Below are 20,904 nucleotides of genomic sequence, written 5' to 3' on the forward strand. Positions count from 1 at the left end.
CACAAGGTGTTTCCATATTTTTGTCCATCCACTGTATATACGTACGTTTTACAGATGTTAAGAAAAATTCTCTTCTGAATATATTTTAAATAAATTTTACAATTCTTTTTGGCAAAACGTGTCTTTTATTCCGTCCCCACGTACTGATGTTACGCTAAAACATTGTTCAAATGGTTTCTAGAGTGGTTGAAATGCATATTTTCTTTGAAATATGATACCTGAAATCTTTCGAGAATACTATACTTAATTTACTTCATACTAGGAAGTAAACATAGTTCATATTTCATGAAAACCGTGAAAATGCCCAAACAATTAGCTTTTTTACTGGTATTCGAACACTGGTCAATGTACCAATGTTCAGTTACCTTATCCATGCTTCTTTGAGCCATTTATGCGAGAAATAAAAGTATAAGATATGAATAAAGCCGGTTGTCTGTAAACTTCCAGACAGAGATAGGAAAAAAGTGTATCTTTCAGCGCAGATAACACAATACTTCGCATTAAACTTCTGTAACGCTTTTTGATAGTTCATGAGTTAAATGTTTAAGAATTAGCAGCTTGCGATCCCAACCTAAATAGTTATTATAAAAAATAATATGTATAATATAGTTTTAATGAATCTAAGCTAAGGTAATTTAAGATGTTTCAATGTAATTTTGCAAAAATATTTAATGATTTTAATAAGAAAGAGTATTGCTTTTTGGTTGCATTAATTCAATCAATCATTTCAGTCCAAAGATTAGAGGCAATAAAAATTATAGTTTATAGGCAATACAAATTATGCAGTGAACTACATGGAATGTTGAAGTTCATTGTGTAATTTTATTAACGATGACTTTTTTTTTATTCTCCGAAAAGAACTGGAATGAAGAAAAATGCTTTCTAGCTTTCAAATGCATAAAAGCATATTGCATTTAAGGATAAATATAGAGACTTTAGTATGGATCTGCCTTTTTTCTTTACTTGAGCTGTTTTCTTGATAAGATCTATTTTTTCCCCTGAGAGTAGCATACCTAAATGTATGATTTCGGTATGCTAGTCTATTTTATCTATCGATTGTGGTTTCTGATAATATCTCAGCTATCAACTATTTGATTTCTTTTCTGTTGTTTTGATTGAAGAATTACTCGTATTTATCGATGATAGCAGACAGAAGAGTTGTTATGTATCAGTCATCATATACATTATTTCTGTGCTAAATTCCTTTTTTCCCCTTTCGTATGCAAGGAAACTTGAGGAATGCCCACCAGCGGCCGAGCGGTAATGTCGCTGAACACTGGTTGTTACGGCCAGGGTTCAATTCCAGGCGAACGGGCTGGCTGCGTAGTCGTCATCGTGGTTTTCGTCATCTGTAACGTATATGCGAGTCAGTTTCCCTTAGCAAGTTCTCCGCGAAGGCATCTATCCCCTTAGGCTGATATTCTTAGCATGCTTTGACATAATTAAATAAAACAAACCAAACGAAACCTGGGGAATCTTTTTCAAAGATTGTAGAAAACTGACAAAAATGGAGTTTAACGATAATATCCCAAGCTATATAATAGACTTGACGAACCAAACATAATGGAGACAGTACAATTTGGATATGAATTATTTACTCAGGTACGAATTATTACTCACTTTCTAGGGTGAGACAGCCGCATATAAGATTTGCAACTTCAAGAAGTTCCTTAATTAGATATGCCATGTGTTGAATATTTTTATTGAGATCAAACAGATATTTTGCATAAAATTAAAAAAAAAACTATTATTAATAACTGAGCTTATTCCTTTTAAATTGCTTAGCTTGTTAATAAGGCATTTTCTTCCTCCTTTCCGCATGCCTTCGTAGTTTAACTGGAAGCAAGCTCGACGCGCATTCGGGAGGTCTAGAATTCGAATCCCTGCGACGGTATTGTGGATTTCTTTAATTTATTTGATTCGGATAAAAAAAGCCTAATGACTCTACACATGGCGCCCTAACTAAAAGATGATGGACAATAATTCGTCGCTACATGTTCGTGTTTGGATCCCCTAATCCCCTGTTGCCCTTTAAGGGAAGTACATACGATAGTTTATCCCTTGTTTCCTCATGCCTTCCTGGTCTAACTGGAAGCAAGCTCCAGGCGTATTCGCAATATACAGGTTCAGAACTCTGGCGAGGGACTTGCGGTGATTTTCAGTTACCTGGCATTCAAAATTACTACAAATATCTACATAAAAGCGTACAGACTAAACCTGGAAGTTAAGCAAAATATTGTACCGTTTGCCCAGCTAATGCACTGGCGTATGAAAGATAAGGTATTTTATTTCAGGAAGTAGAAACGCATTGCTTTAAAATACGCAAATTTTTGACTAAATATGAAAGAGAAATAATTTAAACCTTGTGAAATGGCTACATTGACACAAGGAAGATAAAAATGTTTTGCTGTGAACAGTGGTAACACATTGTTCTGAAACTGCTCGGTTTCTTGATAAAAAATTATAAACTTCGCACAAAACATTAATTAATAAAAATTAAATTCATGATAAAGAATTCAGGATGTGCAGCGTTCGAGAGCAGGGCCATATGCATGCAAAATTAATGCAAAATTAAAATGGCTCTAGTTAGCATTGTTTTTCTACAGTTTGCAAAACAAATGCACATATTCTTAATTATTTAATAAACTAGATAAATACAAAAGAAGAGAATTGTTGAAAAAAGTAAAAATAATTCAGAAATTGAATTCTTCCACAGTGCAACTGTGCAAATACGACTGAAAATAAGCTATTCTGTATTCTCTGAGGGAATAAAAAAACCTGCAAGGACTACGGTGTCCTGAATTGACATTTCCTGATAGAGGCGTTTGGTTATAGTCATCTAGATAAGTGTATTCTGATCACGCCCCCTAAATCTGCATTTGAAAGTAAATTACATTCTGCAAATAATTCGGCAACTTTTACAGTCGCAGAGTGCACCACATTTTATTTTATCAATGCGTTGATATGTAATTAAATGAAACCTATTACTTTATTTTAAACAAATTATTTTGTAATGCGAACTTTTTTATTCAGTTCAAAAGAGATTAGTAGAAAGACATAAACTAGAATGCATTATTCAAAACATTTACATTATAATTCAATAAATTCTGTTAAAATATAATAATTCATCTGAAATAAATTGATTTTTCTGCTAGCGTACACACTTTTCTGTTACTAAATTGACTTTATTTAAAGTCAGTTCAGTAATTAAATATAAAGCAAAAAAATTGATACTTTCCCGAATACTATGTCGAAAATGTTTTAGCTTCTTAATATTCTTAAACAGTGCTTCAGTGAATCACTTATCTCTTTTCACATTATAAACTTATTGATCTACTCGTAAAAATCTTCCTTCAAATTCCTGTTTTAGTATTAATGGGGCGGAATTAATAGCACATTTAATGCGTCGTTTAATAAGAAATAATTAATGTATATCTTAGTCCGAAATTATACCTCGGAATTTATTTTATATTTCCTAATAATAGAGCTCCAAACATCCCGATGTTTTAGTCCGGAACTTGAATCCTAACGGATAACCGAACCATGATGGAATTTTGAATCCTAACTGACAACGGAACTTGAATCTTGGATCCTAACGGATAATCGAAATAATTGGTTTGATTTTGAGCTCTTTTCTCCTCGGCAAAGATAAATATTTACTTTAGTGCAAGCTAAAAAATTTTACTTTTTCGTTAAGCTTCTTAGCATCAGAGAGTTCCGTAACTGAATAAAATACTTTTTCTTCCCAGTATGAAATGCAGATCATTGATTTTTAAATTAATAATTTTATATGGCTTAATATCTAACCATTTTCCTTCCAACTAAAACAAAATGATGAAAATTATTTGTAACTTACGTGATTTTTAGCATTAAAATAACAATTAAATAAATAATTAATTAAATAAATAATTAATAACAATTAATTAAATAACAACATAAAATAACAAGTTAATATATTAGAAATTATATTAACTTTACTACAAATAAATGAAGAATTTGTGTTTTAGCGCATGTGTCAAGGCAAATAACCTATTCTTGTTGGTAACTGCAGTTATAAAATTCAAATGAAACATTTATCTCTGGCCTCATATTATAAAACTGGTCTATTAAAGAAGTATAATATCCGCTATTTATGGAATAATAAGGATCACAATATTTCAATAACAATTATTGACAAAACAGGAGCAGATTTAAATACGAATACAAATAATAAAGCTGAAATTGCGGCACATGGCTATTAGACTTAATCATGAAATTACAAAATCTGATGTATACACCATATGACATCCTTGTGTGGTATATTAAATTATACGCAATTTTCCTGCATTTCATTTAAACATTTTGAATTAACAATTAACGAATTTTGAATTAAATCTACTACGTCGATAGCGCATAAACTACAACAGAATAAATGCACTCTTTAAAGTTCACTATATTTATTTACCATAGCGACACTTCGGCGCTACACGTTCACTTAACAACATTAACATTCATTTTATAACTCAGAGTGCACAAAAATTATATTATATGAAGAATTACCGCAAGTTGTATTCAAATACTATAATAAATCTAAAACGATATGTAAAAGAAATTAAGCAAATAATAAAGAAAAATTTTTCGCGGACGATTCAGAACCGCTTACCTAATACGCATGCGCTAGTAATTATTCTCACTTCGAGGCACTAATTCAGTTCTCACTTCGCGGCAAGGCAAAAATACATAAAAATTCAGAATGTTTTCATAAAAATTTGAAACCTATAGAAAACCATAAAACACCAAATACAGTTAAAACAACTAAAAAAACACTTTTTACAATTAAATTTACAGTTTATACGCCAAAGCAAGCTAATAATTAAATTTTAATTCCAGAATGAATTAAGCATAATTTAATTTGCAATAATAAAAGAAGACGTTACTTTGTTGTTGCGAAGCTTAGTTTCTCTAGATCGGCAACAAATCCATTATTTTCTTAGTTTCAAATGTAAACAAACAGGCCTGCTATGGTAATCAGAAATTAGGCTTAGGCACATTTAAAAATTTTTAAATTGATGATAATTCCACAATTATTGCATGCAGGTTAACTCTTATCAGTCATTCTTATTAATCATTTTTATTATCAATCATCATGTCATAAAACTCTTATCAATCATTTTTAAAGCAAAAAATGCACAATTTACAAACATATAAGAATAAAGAAACTGAGCATACTGAACCGAGTAACAGATTGGATACATATATATACATATATATTGTGCCGCCGATTGCAACCAAAATGGGTGGTGCACATCTACATGTTATAGCAGTCTTATGTGCAAAATGCCAAAGCTATGAAGCTATTTTTTAGAGTTATGCGAGATACGTCGTACGTACGTACAGACGCGAAGAAAAAATCTCTTTAGAATTAATTTTAAATCAGTTTTATAATTTTTTGAGGAGAAACGAGTCCTTTCTTCTGTCCTTAAGTACAGAAGTCACGCAAAAACATTAAATTGCATTCGATAAAGGTCAAAATGAATATTTTCGTTGACATATGATACCCAAAATTTTTCGCGATTACACTATCAGGTTCTATGTTCCTCCTTACTTGCTTTGGGAACATTAAATGACCTGACTCGGAACAGGGAGCTTACTAAAGCTAATAAATGTGGGAACTAGACAATACACACAAGAAGGGTATACGAAACCCTTTATTTTCCTCTCTTTACAATGATTTCCGGACTTCGGAATACAGAGACCAACCACTTGTGGTCTGAACGTAAGGATATAAAAATATTAACTAAACTCTAACTAAACTAACTTTGGATTAATAAACAAGTGCCTACTTGAAGATTGGCCGTTAATTAACAAAAAGCCGTATGTAGTACAGAGAACTCCTAACACTACAATACGTTTAAAATTATCAAGAGGATTAAACCTCTGGCCTTGAAGGCAACCAGCAACCGAGTAAAACTGCTATGGCAAGCGGCCTGCTTCTAATCACTCCTTCCTCTCTCTTGCTTGGCAAAAAGCCACAACTTAAGTACTTGGCGTTCGAAAGACAAATTTGCATAAATAAGTTAAAGCTTTTAATTCTGACAAATAACAACAACTAACAGACAAATAAAACCTAACTACATCTGATAGAAAACAAATCAACGATTCTTCAAACTAAATTATTCTAATTTTTGCAAAAATATAACATTTATAAATAGTAACTACACTGAAGAAAAATTTATCTATGATCAACTAAAATGCTTTAGAAGATGATTCGTTTCTATACTTCTTAGCACTGAGTCTTAAAAACTGATGCACCATATTTGTATTTGTTACTTTTTCCTAGATAATGATGTGATTGATTTAAAAACCATATTTCAGGGAATTTACACGATATAGTAATAAAGGAAAACACGTATTCAAGAACAGGCCATCGTCAGGCCTGTGCTCGAATACGCAGCACCCATATGGGCATCGACAAGGCCTAATGTTAAAGGAAAGATTGACGCTGTTCAATATAGGGCCTCTAAAATCATCACTGGAGCTGTTTCATTAACGAATAACATCAAAATTGAAATGGAATGCGGTCTCGCCCCCTTGGAGAGCAGAAGAAAATTAATAACAATTAAATTTACCAGCAAAATACAAACCCTTGCTGAACATCATATCTCAAGTAGAACCTTCAGGGCATGGAGTGACAATTGCAGGCTTAAGAGATCCTCAAACCTCCAACATGACCAAGATATCAGAAATGACATCAACCTCAAATATGAGACTCTCAAAATTTCCAAAGAGCCTTACAACATTCTGTGCTCTCTCCCCCAAACAAAAATTTATTTAAATCTCTTACAGCCTTGTACCAAGAAAGATCCCATTGCAATAATAAAAAAGGGTGACAATACCATTGAGGAACTCACGACTTTAATTCAAGATCTGACGATCGCCTACACAGACGGTTCTTCCGACTCCAATCTAAACAGAGGAGGAGCGGGAGTCTTTTTCATCGGACCACCAGACGGAGTGCAGAAATGCCACAGTATTCCTGTTGGGAAAATCGCCTACAACTATACATGCGAGCTCGTCGCCATCAAAAGTGCTCTGGAGAATTATCTCTCTAAAGATGACCAGAGTTCCAAGGGCATCATCATCTTCTCTGACTGCAGATCAGCATTGCAAGCGATCCAGAAGGGCAAATGTCAACTCAGTCATCAGATCATTGAGCTCACAAACAAAATCATTGCTGCCCAAAGATCCTGTATCTTACAATGGATACCGGCTCATGTAAATATTTTCGGTAATGAGAAGGCCGGTGAGATTGCAAAGGCATCCCGTGATTCTCCTCAGCCATCCAACTGCCTAACCCTCGCTGATGCCAATGCAGTTGCCAGTCAAAGACTAATTGGTCAAGTTAAATGAAACTCCATCCCGGAATTGAACTGTGACAGAGCCATATCGACTATCATAACCAGACTTAGGACAAATCACTTAAAAGGGATGAGGATTTCTGCAGACGGACAGCGTAGTTACACCAACATTTGTCTTCATTGCCCAGATGACATCCCACTGTCTCGCCATCACATCTTCAGCTGCCCAGCAATCCAGGCCACAGTGTTTAACTTCGGCATTGAAGACCCAGTGTACCTACTTTATACTGATAGAGCTGCCGAGGTTGCAAAAGCTGTCTTTGACAGCTTCGAAGCTATATAATTGCACTGTGTCATAGACACGACATCATCATATCTATTGATGTGTATGAGTACTTTACAATTCAAATTTATAAGTAAACGCATTGACTCTTTTTATTTGGCTTAAATTATAACGACCGCGCAATATCTCTTGCTTTAAAGAAAACTGTTTTGGAATATTAACATTTTAGTATTGAAATAAAGTTTAACAATTTATGCTTCAAAAATTTCGAATGAATTTCATACTTTTTGTTTAGGTTGGTTTTAATTTTTAAGTTCCCATCTTCTATCTTTCAAATGATTATAAATTATAGCCACACATATTGCAATAGTCATTTGATCAGTAGGTATACAATTGTACATCAGGTTTGTATACAATATAGGCAGAACTTCAGATGCTCAGATTCTGTTTTCGCTAACACTAATATGTCAAATATCTGAATAAAGTAGTTGCACTGGTATTTTACTTTAGGCTATAAAACAACAAAGTTTGTTTTGCGTTCCCAAGCGTCTCACTTCGAATAGTCTCCATTAACTTTTCCTTTATTTTTATATTTTGCTACTGACTAGCTGAAGCAAAAAGGCCAGTTTTGAATATGTTCGGGTGCTTTGTCATGCCTCTTTCTAAGAATTATACATGACTTCTAATTTAAAAGGAGATAAATGAGATTTTAGAATATAAAGCAAATACGTTCATTCCGGTTTTTGTTATATTTTCATTCATGGAAGTAGCAGTTTACGTATTCTTTATGAATTTTCCTTTTAATTTGATAGTTGGTTAACTGTTTGAAACAGAAGAGGCGGATTTTCAGTATATATGCGCGTTCTATGTGTTGTTTTTATGAAATTAATCATAGTTTAAAGTACGACAAATGAGATATTTCCTTTCAGAAGAATACCTGTATATATTAAGGCAATTAATAATTACGAATTTACGTTGAATAAATACGGATAATTAGAAATTTCAAGTGTCGCAAACACGAATAGACTGCGCATTACATGTATATATTTAGCAGAAACACCGCAGCTGTATAAAAACACTTTTTAAAGTCCAAAAGTGATATTAGTCTCCAACTCGGCTGTTTCGCAGAATCACTTTCGACGCCCGTTTATCCCTTTTCAAATGAGCAGATGCTACAACGTTGGTTAATCCTACAAAAAAGAAAAGATAAAAGATTCTCCGAATCAGAATAATAAATAAAAGAGTTATTAACAGTAGCGAGAATAATTAACTGAGACGTTAATGAAATAATTTAATTTTATAAGAAATAGCTCCTTTGGCGAAGTCCACATTAAAGTTCTTTCTTTCTTTTTTAAAACTAAAACTCAGATTGAGAACTTAGCAATAAAAGCATTTTAATGACCCAAATTATTGTCCTATATTTAAAGGTTATCGCAAAACAAGTATTTAGTTTCAATAAAATAAGGATGAAAATTTCCTGAAATATTTAGAAACATACCAGTTTGCCATAGAGAGAACAGCCGTAATCCGTAAAACGGTATCCGTCGATAAAAGTATTGCCAGAAAACTTCCGCCTTCAAAATGCTCTTTTTCAGCTCCAAATCCTTGGCGAATTTATTATATTCCTTGTCAAAATGTTAAACTACAACTTGTTGAACAATAACGTCCATATTACTACAGCAGGCAGTTCCTTAAGTAAGAACATGGATTACGTATCAATTTAAATGCAATGAAACAAGATATGTTAATACCAGAACGCGCAAATTAGAAATTCACTTAAAGTATATGCCACTAAGCTCTCATTGACAACCAGTAACGGATGCATTCTTGAACTTCATAAGTGCATAGAAGGCCATGGCACTCACCAAGAACCCCAGGCTCGAGTTGTTTTTCTCCATTCATTTTTATCTGGTCATTTTAGCAAATGACCTCGAGATAATTAACCATTTCAGTGTTAAATTGATGAGTCCTTAATGCCTCCAAAAATATTTTCTCACCGATATTATTGCAAGAGAATATGCACTAACGGTTTATGAAAACTGACAAATAAATTTTATATAGATTGTTTGAAATCGTGGCTTGGTTTGCATGATTAGATTCTACGAAATGTATTTCAGGTGATCGCACAAGACATTTTATTGAGTGAACAGGAACTTAGGGGTAACGAACAGCAGTATTACATTCACATTTGTTGGAAAAAATAACCAATTACACGTCTTTACGAAGAATTAACACGAGTAACAAATTTAGTGACTTAGGAACCTTTCTTTAACAAGGTGATGTGTGTTTCTATATATCAGTACGCGAACAGAAAATTTTCCTGATGAAAATAATTTTATTTTAAATGCATTATGCAAATAACCATTACATTCTAAATAAAATATATAAAAATATATTTTATTTGTAATGTTTTATTATGTAATGAAATGAAGTGTGCAGCTACTTTGTATACTAAATATTTTTACAGAGCAGTCATTTATGTATTCAAAAATTTATTCAAACAGAAGAATATAACCATGAAATTAAGTGACATTTGAGACAAATTACACACTGTTTGTGCCCACGTTTCAAATATTTCTTTAAGAACGAACGAGCAAATAATGTGAAGTTATATCACTTACCTATTTCTAAAATGTCTTGAAAACCATGTAGAAAATTTATATTTTTTTCACTTATCACTTACTGAACTATTTCTGTAGCATTAAACGTAGGATGTACTGCAGGATGCACGTAGTATTTAAAGATATTTACTGCAATAAGTCTATAGAAATTTTAAACTTCAAAATTCAACTACGCAGAAATTTCTGAAAAAAAAAACATAAAATTATTTTAAGTTTAACTATGAAGTAAGTGCTATTGCACAACACACAATAGAAATATGTGTTTTGCATTTAATTTAAAATTACTCCAAAATGAAGATGCTCTGAGCTTTACTAAAAACCTTGGTATTCGAGCACTAAGGAAGTCCACAATAAAATGCTATTTATTTACTCTTTGCGAAGTTACTTTAATTACCCACCAGAATTCCTTCTCTCTTACCCATAAATTATTTTCATAAATTATTTTTAAGCACCTACATTTCTCAAATATTTGATGGAAGTGTGAACTCATACAATCATCTGAGAATACACAAATCCTTGCCGAATTCGGAGATTACTATTTCGACCGACGCGTAGATCTACCCATAAATTCTTGAAGCAAATTCTTGATATTTGCTTTGACGCTTGGGTAAATATTTGGCCGTCCCAATATCAGGTTGCTAACATTTCGGAGAAGGCTGCCTTTTAGTGTATTGTACATAAGCAAGAGATATTTAAACTCAAGCATTACTGTATTTGGCTATAACAAACAACATGCTGGACAAAGTTGACTAAAATGCGGAATTTGTTACTGCGATATGTTTCTATTTAATGTACAACTTGTGACTCATTTGACTATTCACAAATAAATTTAAGATTTTTTAATAAATAATTTATTCGCCAGTATGGACTGGTAGATGAAATTTCGGCATTTATTAGCTAGAAATATTTTCTGAATTTAATAAAGTTTAAAATAACCTAACTTAAATAAACAATTTCTGAGATTTTGACGGTAGCCCAAATGGGTTTGTTAAGGGTTTTCTACGCTCTGGCTGAGATCGCAGTCTACCAGTCTGCTACTGCACTAAATGTTGCTAATCCATTTATTTTTGTCTTTTCAGCTTTATTATTGAGCATTATTTTCTTCGAAATTACGCCATAAAGCAAAATTACAAAAACCATGCGTTTAGAATTCCTGATGAAGTGTTAAGTGTTCGTTTACACTTTTCTATTATTTTCAGTCATTTCTCCGTTTATCATATCAATGTATAATTTTCTGAGTAAGAGAGCTTGAAAAGCTATTTTTTGGACTTTTTATTATTAAGGTTTTGAATGTTAAATTCGTTAATTAAAGATCATATTCTTCGCAATTATGCCATATAAAAATTCAATAGAACTGCAAAATTCAATTGGATAGCAAAATCACCAATTACTTAAAAACAGCACGTCTATGGAAATTTCGATGCATTCTTGAGCGCTGGAGATAGCAGTGTTTCAATCCATACATTGTTGAAACTGCTTGCTTTCAAATCGTCGGGTTTGGTAAAAATTCAGTAGCTTTACAAAATATGAAAACTAAAATTCGAAATTCAAAATGTAGGACTACGTTATCCAACATTTGATGGCTTTAGGCACCGTCGTTTTTTCATAGAGTTTTCACATAAATGCATTCTTGCATAGTCCGCATAATTTATTTTTTTACGTAATTCGGGGAGATGATATTTCGTGGAAACCCTTTAAAATATGTCGAGTCATTTAGTTATTTCGAAGCAGAAGAGATGAAAAAAAAGCAATGCCCTCGCCGGGACTCGCACCACGGACCTCTCGACTGTAGAGACATTAAGATATTTAGAAGCAGGAGAGGTAAAAATGAGCAGTGCTCTCGCCGGGACTCGAACCACGGATCTCTCGACTGTAGAGACATTAAGATATTTAGAAGCAGGAGAGGTGAAAAATGAGCAGTGCTCTCGCCGGGACTCGAACCACGGACCTGTCGACTGTAGAGACATTAAGATATTTAGAAGCAGGAGAGGTAAAAATGAGCAGTGCTCTCGCCGGGACTCGAACCACGGATCTCTCGACTGTAGAGACATTAAGATATTTAGAAGCAGGAGAGGTAAAAAATGAGCAGTGCTCTCGCCGGGACTCGAACCACGGACCTCTTGACTGTAGAGACATTAAGATATTTAGAAGCAGAAGAGGTGAAAAATGAGCAGTGCTCTCGCCGGGACTCGAACCACGGACCTCCTGAATACGCGCCCAGTATGCTGGCCACTACACCACGAATTCATGCTAAGAAGGTGGGAGAAATACCTTATAAAGTGATACCCTGCCAAATCCCATTTTAGGACTAATAGCCCATCCGGGCGAACGCCTTTATGGCTAAGAAAACGTTACTTTTATAAAATTAATAGCATACAGGACGAAGGGGTTTGATAGTATATTGAAAAACGTTTTAATGAAAAAATGTTTAAGACATTTCTGCATAATATTTTAATTTTAAGCTAGTGATCTTGTCTTTAGGAATGCAAGCTTGATATTCGTTTGTAATTAGGTTTACCCAAACTACGCATAACAAAATGCTTTAGCTATTCTATGCCACAAATTTTTAGCACAAACTATCTTCTTCTCTTTAGTTATTTCACCCTGCAAGCTGTAGAAACTTTCTGCCTTAAATTTAGATTGTAATAATTTCAATAGCAAACGTATTTGGAAAACTAAATTACATATTTAGGGCCAATATGAAGGTTAGCTGCAGTCTGTAATAAAATTATTAAAAGCAAAATCCTCAGAATAGCACAAATTTATGTGAAACGTTTTCATTTTTAATTACGGCTTCAAAATCTCAGCATCACTCTTGTACATTGTGTAAATTTATATGCACAGCGTAGTTTATATGTTTAGAAATTAAGAGAAAATATCGTTTAAATGCATCACTCAAAAAACAGTTCTTTCAGGCAGTTAAAGAATCAGTCTTCTATTACAGATGCGTTTTCCTTTTTAATTTGAAAAGAAAATGTCGTCAGAGTTTCCATTAAGGCAGTTTTCCATTTTCCTAGAAGTTTACAATTTACAATAAAACGAGATGTAGTAAGAAAGATAGAAAAGAAGGAAAATCATAGCAATTTCATAAATTTTTACAGATATTTTTAAACATATAGTTACTTTTAAATCCATTTTGAATTGCTAATCAATCAAAATGTAAACACTCAAGAGCATTTTTTTAAATCCTTGTATACATATTTTGTGCTTCAAAATAATTTCAATTAATTTTTAAATTTTTTATAGTTTAAAATTTTTATCAGTTTTGACTTGATTGCAATTTTTTGTTCTTAAATTGTATTAGTAATATTTAAATTTATATAAACACTGTATAAATTTTGCATTAGGCAGAATACCAGATCTGAATATCTAAGTTATGTATTTTAGGTAAATAGTAATTAATGACGACCAACACAATTTTCTAATCGGTAATATTAAATATAAATGACCAAAATGTACGAAACATATTAAATTAAGTATAAATTGTGCATATTTATTTTGCATTTGTTTATTTATTTTTGGTTTTTGTTTTGCTTTGCTAGTGACTGAATTCGTATTTAGTTCCAAAAAAGAACTATGAGAATTTCCGCAAAACACTGAAATTTGGAATGATGCAATGATATATTTAAACACTTGTTTGAAGGCATAAGATCAGCTATGTGTGCGTTAAACTGACTGAATGTCTTTGAAATCAGTGATGAACTCTTTTCAGTCTTTGTAAATCTAAAATTTAAAATAATATAAACAAATATTGCTTGTCAATATGTGTGTGTGTGTATGTATATACATTTTATATTTTATATTTCTGTTAATATAAAATTTTTATTTCAATAAACTAGTTAATATTTTCACTAACTATATAATACTCAATAAGTAAAATATTCCTGAGTTCTGGGTAAAAGTTTATATTCAGACTGTTAATGCCTTTTCTTTAATATAGTGTAAACTAATTCTAGAATTGACCTACCATTTCCTTTCAAGCTCTTTGGATGGCTATTTAAAATGAAACAAATTATAATTTATTTAACGAAAACAGCAACTATCAGAAGGTGTTTCATAAAGAGTTTTACTTCTTTTAATTTCATATTTCATTGTCAATGATGCGAATTCTTTTGGATCTATTGGTTTGGTAAATTCTAACTTTCCATCTCTGTTTAAATACTTAGGCTTGTAAATTCCAAAATGAAGATTTAAAAATAATTAAATGTTTGAATTTTCTGTTTGGTGTAATTTTGTTTCCACATTATTTGGTTTAAGCATATTAGATCATAATTTTAAAACATGAGTATAAAAGGATAAATCTATGAGAGAGATATTTAAAATTACTCTAACCAGTTTTATTCTGAGGGACTATAAACCCGGAGATCGGTTTGGCTGAATAGGCGTTTTCTTTGTTTTCTCCGTATATAACGCGTATAAGCCAGTTTCCATTAGGAAGTCCTGCAAGAAGGCATCCTATCCGTTAAGCAGATAGCCGTCGAGTGCTTTAACATAGTTAAATAAACCAAACGTTCAATTCTGAGGTTTCTTGTAAAAGTAGTCAATTTTGTAGATGAACTTATACCGTTTAATTTTAAAATGCAGAATGTCTTCCCTACACCTAAGACATTTTGTAAAAAATCATATACGGCAGATTTAAAGTTCGCCTGTTGTAGTTCAATAAAGTTTGTAGTTTCACATTGTTTAAAAATACTTCTCAAAACAATTCTTCTCAAACAATGTACATATTAATCAACTTGGAATCGTAAATCTCTTCGGAATAAGCATTAAGTAGCGGCGTTTCTACGTTCTGATCTACATCATAAGCCCATTTTAATCCAGAATATATTAAGTTATTTTAAATTAAAACAGCGGAAATAATATGCTACATAAGAGAGATGAATTAGAAAATTATTAAATTATGCTGAATTTTATCTAAAGATGCAACGAATAGATTTGAAGTGATTTATTAAAGAACTACTGTAATTAATTAATTTTTTTCTGAGTGGATATGTGTCTGCCTTATTGCAGAGTCATTAGATTTTTTTTTTTAAGAAAATACTTTATATATCCCTCCTTTTAAAAAGCGACTGGGGATTAGAGATCTCAGTTGCCAAATCCTGGTGGTAAAGAATCATCGTACACCACCTTTTTAGCTCCGGCGCAACCATTGATTCATTAGATTATTTTGAACAGGAGATCTGAAAAATGAGCAATTCCCTTGCAAGGACTCGAACCTGTACCTCTTAAATACTCGCCGAGTGTGCTAACCGTTACACCACGAAGGCTTGATGGAAGGAGGGAGAAAATACCTTATATTATAACAGAGCATTTTAATAATTTAACAATATTAATTGGATTCGCTCGAACAAATCGCATGCTTCAATATGTAGTCATTCGAGTCTGTTTTAAATATCATGATGATAATCGTTGCGCTTCATCTTTAGTAATGATGAATGAAAACAATAGATACATAAGTTTATCATGAAACGGTACTTATAGTTCATTTTTAAGTGCATGTGAATGCATGTTCTTTTAATAGAAAAAAATAAATAATTTATTGAAGTATATTAAATACAATGTTGTATGTTGTAATACCGTTCTCCTGTATTGTTTAAAATTTACTTTCAATATCAGAAATATTTTTATCTTTTCCACTGAAAAGGTAACATTCAGCTTATCATCGATGATATACAGTTCAGTTACAAAAGTCACAAATGCAATAAATCGAATGCAATTGTCATTCGATTTAATTCAGAGGAATGAAAGCTTTTCGTTAAGCGATATTAGAAAGGTTAAGTTACTACAGAATTACGTTAACACGTTGAGCAAATAAGCGTTAAAAATTATGCGACTTTAATACAAAACGTTTATATACTGCGTGACCCAAAATCCCGTTAACATTTGAAAATGCAATAATTTTGCTGAATAATGTAGATAGAGAGCTAAAATCTGAGAAACATACTTGAAATATCATGAGGTATTACTAAAGGCAAAAACGTTCTTAAAACGGCCAACAGATGAATCTTTATATGATAACAAAAGCAATAATTGATTTTTAGCAAAGACTTAGCTTTTTATAACAAATGTTCATCCCGCCAGGTGTCATTCATCAACGATATCTGCAGTTGAGGGACACTGTTATGAACAGCCCTGTACAGCATATCTGTAAGTATGGTGAGAAATCGCAAATCGGATGTTGTCTTTTAATATCTCTAATGAGGTCTGACAATATCCGTAGACTTGAGTAACCCCACAACCAATAATCGCACGGACTAAGATCTGGGGATCTGAGAGGTCAGACATGACGGATGAGGCTGCTTATTACGCGAACTTCAGCAAACGATGTGTGAAAGAGATCTTGAGATCTTTCACAAGTGTAATAAATAATATGGGTGTGGAGCGCCATCCTGCGCTTCCTGCTACGTCGTGTACTACTTGTTAAACTACATCAGCTAGAGATATTTCAAGAACTTAAAATGGCGGAGTGATACGTACACTGTTTTAAATGATTCAGTTTATTAAGCACAGCATTATTTTACGTTCCACGAAATGTTATAGGCCATTAAAGACCGTATACGGCCTTAATTCACAATCCCGCTGAAATTAGCCAATTCGCTGGGCCCCGTATCGTTCAGTGACTGAATTAAGGCGTCATAAAAGCTGTAGTTATGCCTGCTCCAATATTTAATTTTAGTTTTAAATAATAAGATGTTAGTGCTCTATAATTATTATTTGTGAGATAAAAGCAAGTTAACTTTTTAATAGTACTCCTTCTGTATCCGATATCGTTGCATAGATAAATAGAAACAGAGAGTTTACTTCAGAGTAAAAGTTATTAAAATAAATAATACATCATATTTTAAACTAGTTGAAATAAATAAATCACGATTATTATCAGTTTGGAAACTTTTTCATTCCATTGGGGGAAATGTTTTCCGTTTAGGAAGAAGAAAGCGATCTGATAGTCCTTTATGAAACAATCCTTATTGAGTTGAAAAATGGCGATCGAGCGATAAAGATTCTGAACACTGGTAGTTCGGTTCGAGGTTCCAGTACTATAGAACGGGCTGTCTGCATAGGCGTTTTTCTGGTTTTTCCCAATGTTTGACGTGTATACGTGTCAATCTAACTCACAAATTTCTACGCAAAGGTATTTCTTCGCTTATGCAGATAGCTCTCAAGTCCTTTGCCACAATTAAATTAAATAGACCAAAACTATTTAAGAAATTAAAACTGTGATTCTCGTGAAAATTTAAATGTCTTATTAAATCATAGTTCCTTGTATTCTTCGTTAGTTTAATTCTGCAAATATTATTAAAAGATATACTTAATGCATCTCAACAATGAATTTTTAAACTGCCGAGAAATGTAAAATTGCGAGAGTTTAAATTTCATTTCTTCGTTTAGTGCCTTCCTGCCCCCACCAAACGTATGAAGAATGCTTTCCTAATTTCTTCTGCTTCTAATGGTTGTGTCATTGCAAATGTGTAATAGCTACTGCGAACGTTTGAATTTTATGTAACAAATGAAAGCTACTGTGTTTTAAGGTTAATAAATGAATGATTCAAATTTTATCTGTAACTTTATGCTTAATGTAATATTCAGTCTATTGTATGAGTACTCAAATTCAAATTACTCAGCAGTAAATAGCAAATAAAATACTTCGAATAGTGTAAGGGGTTTTGTATACATAAAATGTTTATTTTGGTACATAGTTGGAATAGTTTTAGTCCTGCAGACGAAATAATTTCGGTGGCATTCAACTTTCCCTATCACTAAAATTTTCTTCCTGAATTTATTATAGAAAATCAAACGTTATATCTCCTTAACTTAGGCAGATATTAGACCACTTAAGTATTTTTATCAATTAAGTATTTTTATCTATAATGTATGATGGACACAAAAACTGAAACAAATTCATAAATAAAATTCAGCTTTACGAACACTTTCCATAAATTATATGAAATGTCGAGGTTGCTTTCCATGTCTGTTATTTCTATAGCGTTTATTTAAATCAATCTGCAGTTACGCTATTTGAAAAGAAGGCCTTCCGATCCTGAATTCTAAATTTATATGTTATTAAGAAACAACTTATATGAATCTACTCATCTAGAAAAATATAATTGTAAAAGATATAAGTGAAAATAGATTATAGAAAAGGAAATAAAATATTGCAAAAAATAACTAGATCTCGCTGCAGAGTGCTATTAGGCAACATTCAGAATTTTTAAAACTCAGATTTGAAAGTCTGGAAAAGTCGCCAATGTAATCGAGTCTTGCTACAAAACTGTAAAATATGAATTAATGACAACATATTAAAGTTATATATATTTCGGCTATGAGCATACGGTAACTCAAAATGTAAAGTTAAGCAAAACTGTTAAAAATTGAATCTTAGAAAAATTAAGTCAGTACACAAGTAACTCAAGAGATAATTTTGCTGTTAGAAAGATATCTCATACTGTAGATATTTTATCACGAGACAGACAGTATAAACTTTATGTGATAATAAATGGACTGACTGCGGATTAAATGCTTAGTACAGATGACGTGCAGTAAATTATGTTCGAAGCAGTAATTGTTTTAGATCAGTGGCAATTCACGAAATAATTCGAATTAAAAGGCTTAGAATCATATATGATCAATACTTGTATTTGCTTAAATATTTATTTTAATAGTTTTTTAATAAATGAGCTCTTATTGATATCGTATGCTGTCGAATATGCATTATTTCTATCGACTGCAAACAGATACTTTAGGTAACTTCTTTTTCCAAGCCAATGTTTGGAACAAGTATCCCGAAAAGTTTCGTGTTATTAGAGAAGAAAAGTATTTGCTGCAAATTCTTGAGAGAAACTTCCAGAGTTGAAATCATTTGCTTTCTCAAATTGTTCACTCATGACCATTTAAAAAGGGTACAAAAAGAAGTAACGGACCAGGACTAAATTACTGAAGTATGCGTAAAAGCAGTCACAATATGAGAAATCTTGGATTTCCTAACCTACTAATCTTTCTTTTATTGAAAGATCGAAAATATAAAAGGATAGATATGTAAAAGGTAATCAGAAAATTCCATAGACACCATCAGAGAAACCAAAAGTACAAAGGCAAACTCTTTTGACCAAAAAACTGATGCGTACACCACATGACTTCCTTGCACAGAATATTAAATTATACGCATTTTTTTTCTTGCATTTTCTTTAAACGTATCAGATTGAATTAAATCTACTTCGTCAATAACGCATAAACCACAATAGAATAAATGCACTCTTTAAAATTCACTATATTTGTTTACCTCAGCGACACTGGCGCTAGCTTCACTTAATAGCGTTACATTTTGTTCATATTATAAATCAGAATGCATATAAATTTTATATCATTTCAAGAATTATCTAATCCTTGCCACATGCTCTATTCAAATACTATAATAAATCTAAAACTATGTATAAAAGAAATTAAGCAAACAAAACAAAAAAGAAACAGTTTTTTGCAGACGATTCAGTATTTCTCAATCAATTAATTCAGTTCTCACTTCCCGACAAGGCAAAAATACATAAAAACCCAAAATATCCATATTAAAAATTACGAAGTAAATCTTAAACACATATTTCCTCGAATAAGTTCCGGAATGGGTTAAACATGATTTAATTCGCTATAATAAAAGAAGGCGTTATCTTTGTTGTTGCAAAGCTTAGTTTCTCTAGATTGGCAAAAAAAATCGGCTATTTTGCCAAGTTTGAAATGTAAACAAACATGGCCGCCATCGCAAAATTCATTAGGCTTAGCTGCAATTAAACAACTTCTAAATTGTTAATAATTCCACAAATATTGCATTCAGATTTACTAAAGGCATAAAACCTTAACCAGAGGAGAAGAACAATATAATTCACTCATTATTAATAAAAAAGTGCACAACTTGCAAGCATATAAGAGTAAAGAAACTGAGATCACTGAGCCGGTTAACAGATTGAATATATATATATGCTTTAAAGCAGTTTTATAATTTTTTTTTGGAGGAAAAGTGTCTTTTATTCTCTCTTACATACAAATATCACGCAAAAACATCGTTAAATTGCATTAGATAGAGGTCAAAATGGATCTTTTCGTTAACATATGCTGCCTGAAACTTTTCGCGATTACAATACTTCCTTTTTACTTCGTACAGGGAAGTAAAAAAAAAAAAAAATCGCTAAGCAAAATAATCTTGAAAATTAAAATCCGAAGGAATAGAATTTGCTTATACAACAGAAATATAAAAAATAAATAAATAAATAAATAAATAAAATGCCTCTTTGAGTTAAAGAGCTTGCAGAAGAGTTACAAGACACATTCGGAACTTAAGACTTTAGTGACGAATATTCAGAATTCATTGGTCAAAACTAACGTAACGCAATATTTGTAAGGGAATCATTAAAATTATTCAAGATTTCAGTTAATCAGCCTAGAGTAAAAGAAGTCTGATCTCCGTTTCCATTCCATTTTCAGTATGAGCCAGAGATTATTCAAAATGCAGTTTAAGGAATGTTCGGTTAGCAAGTAATTAAAATTTTCTTCCTCAAACACGACTGGATGCTCCTTCTTATATGCTTTCACAAGTAGATTTACTATTTAAATATGTATGCTTCTGGTTCGCACTCTATGTGCTAGATCCGTTAGATAACATTAAAACTTACTGCTTTCA

The sequence above is a fragment of the Stegodyphus dumicola genome, chromosome 5, assembly GCF_044657685.1.
Source record: "Stegodyphus dumicola isolate Sdum_Otavi_A_Nest chromosome 5, ASM4465768v1".
Taxonomy (NCBI): Eukaryota; Metazoa; Arthropoda; class Arachnida; order Araneae; family Eresidae; genus Stegodyphus; species Stegodyphus dumicola.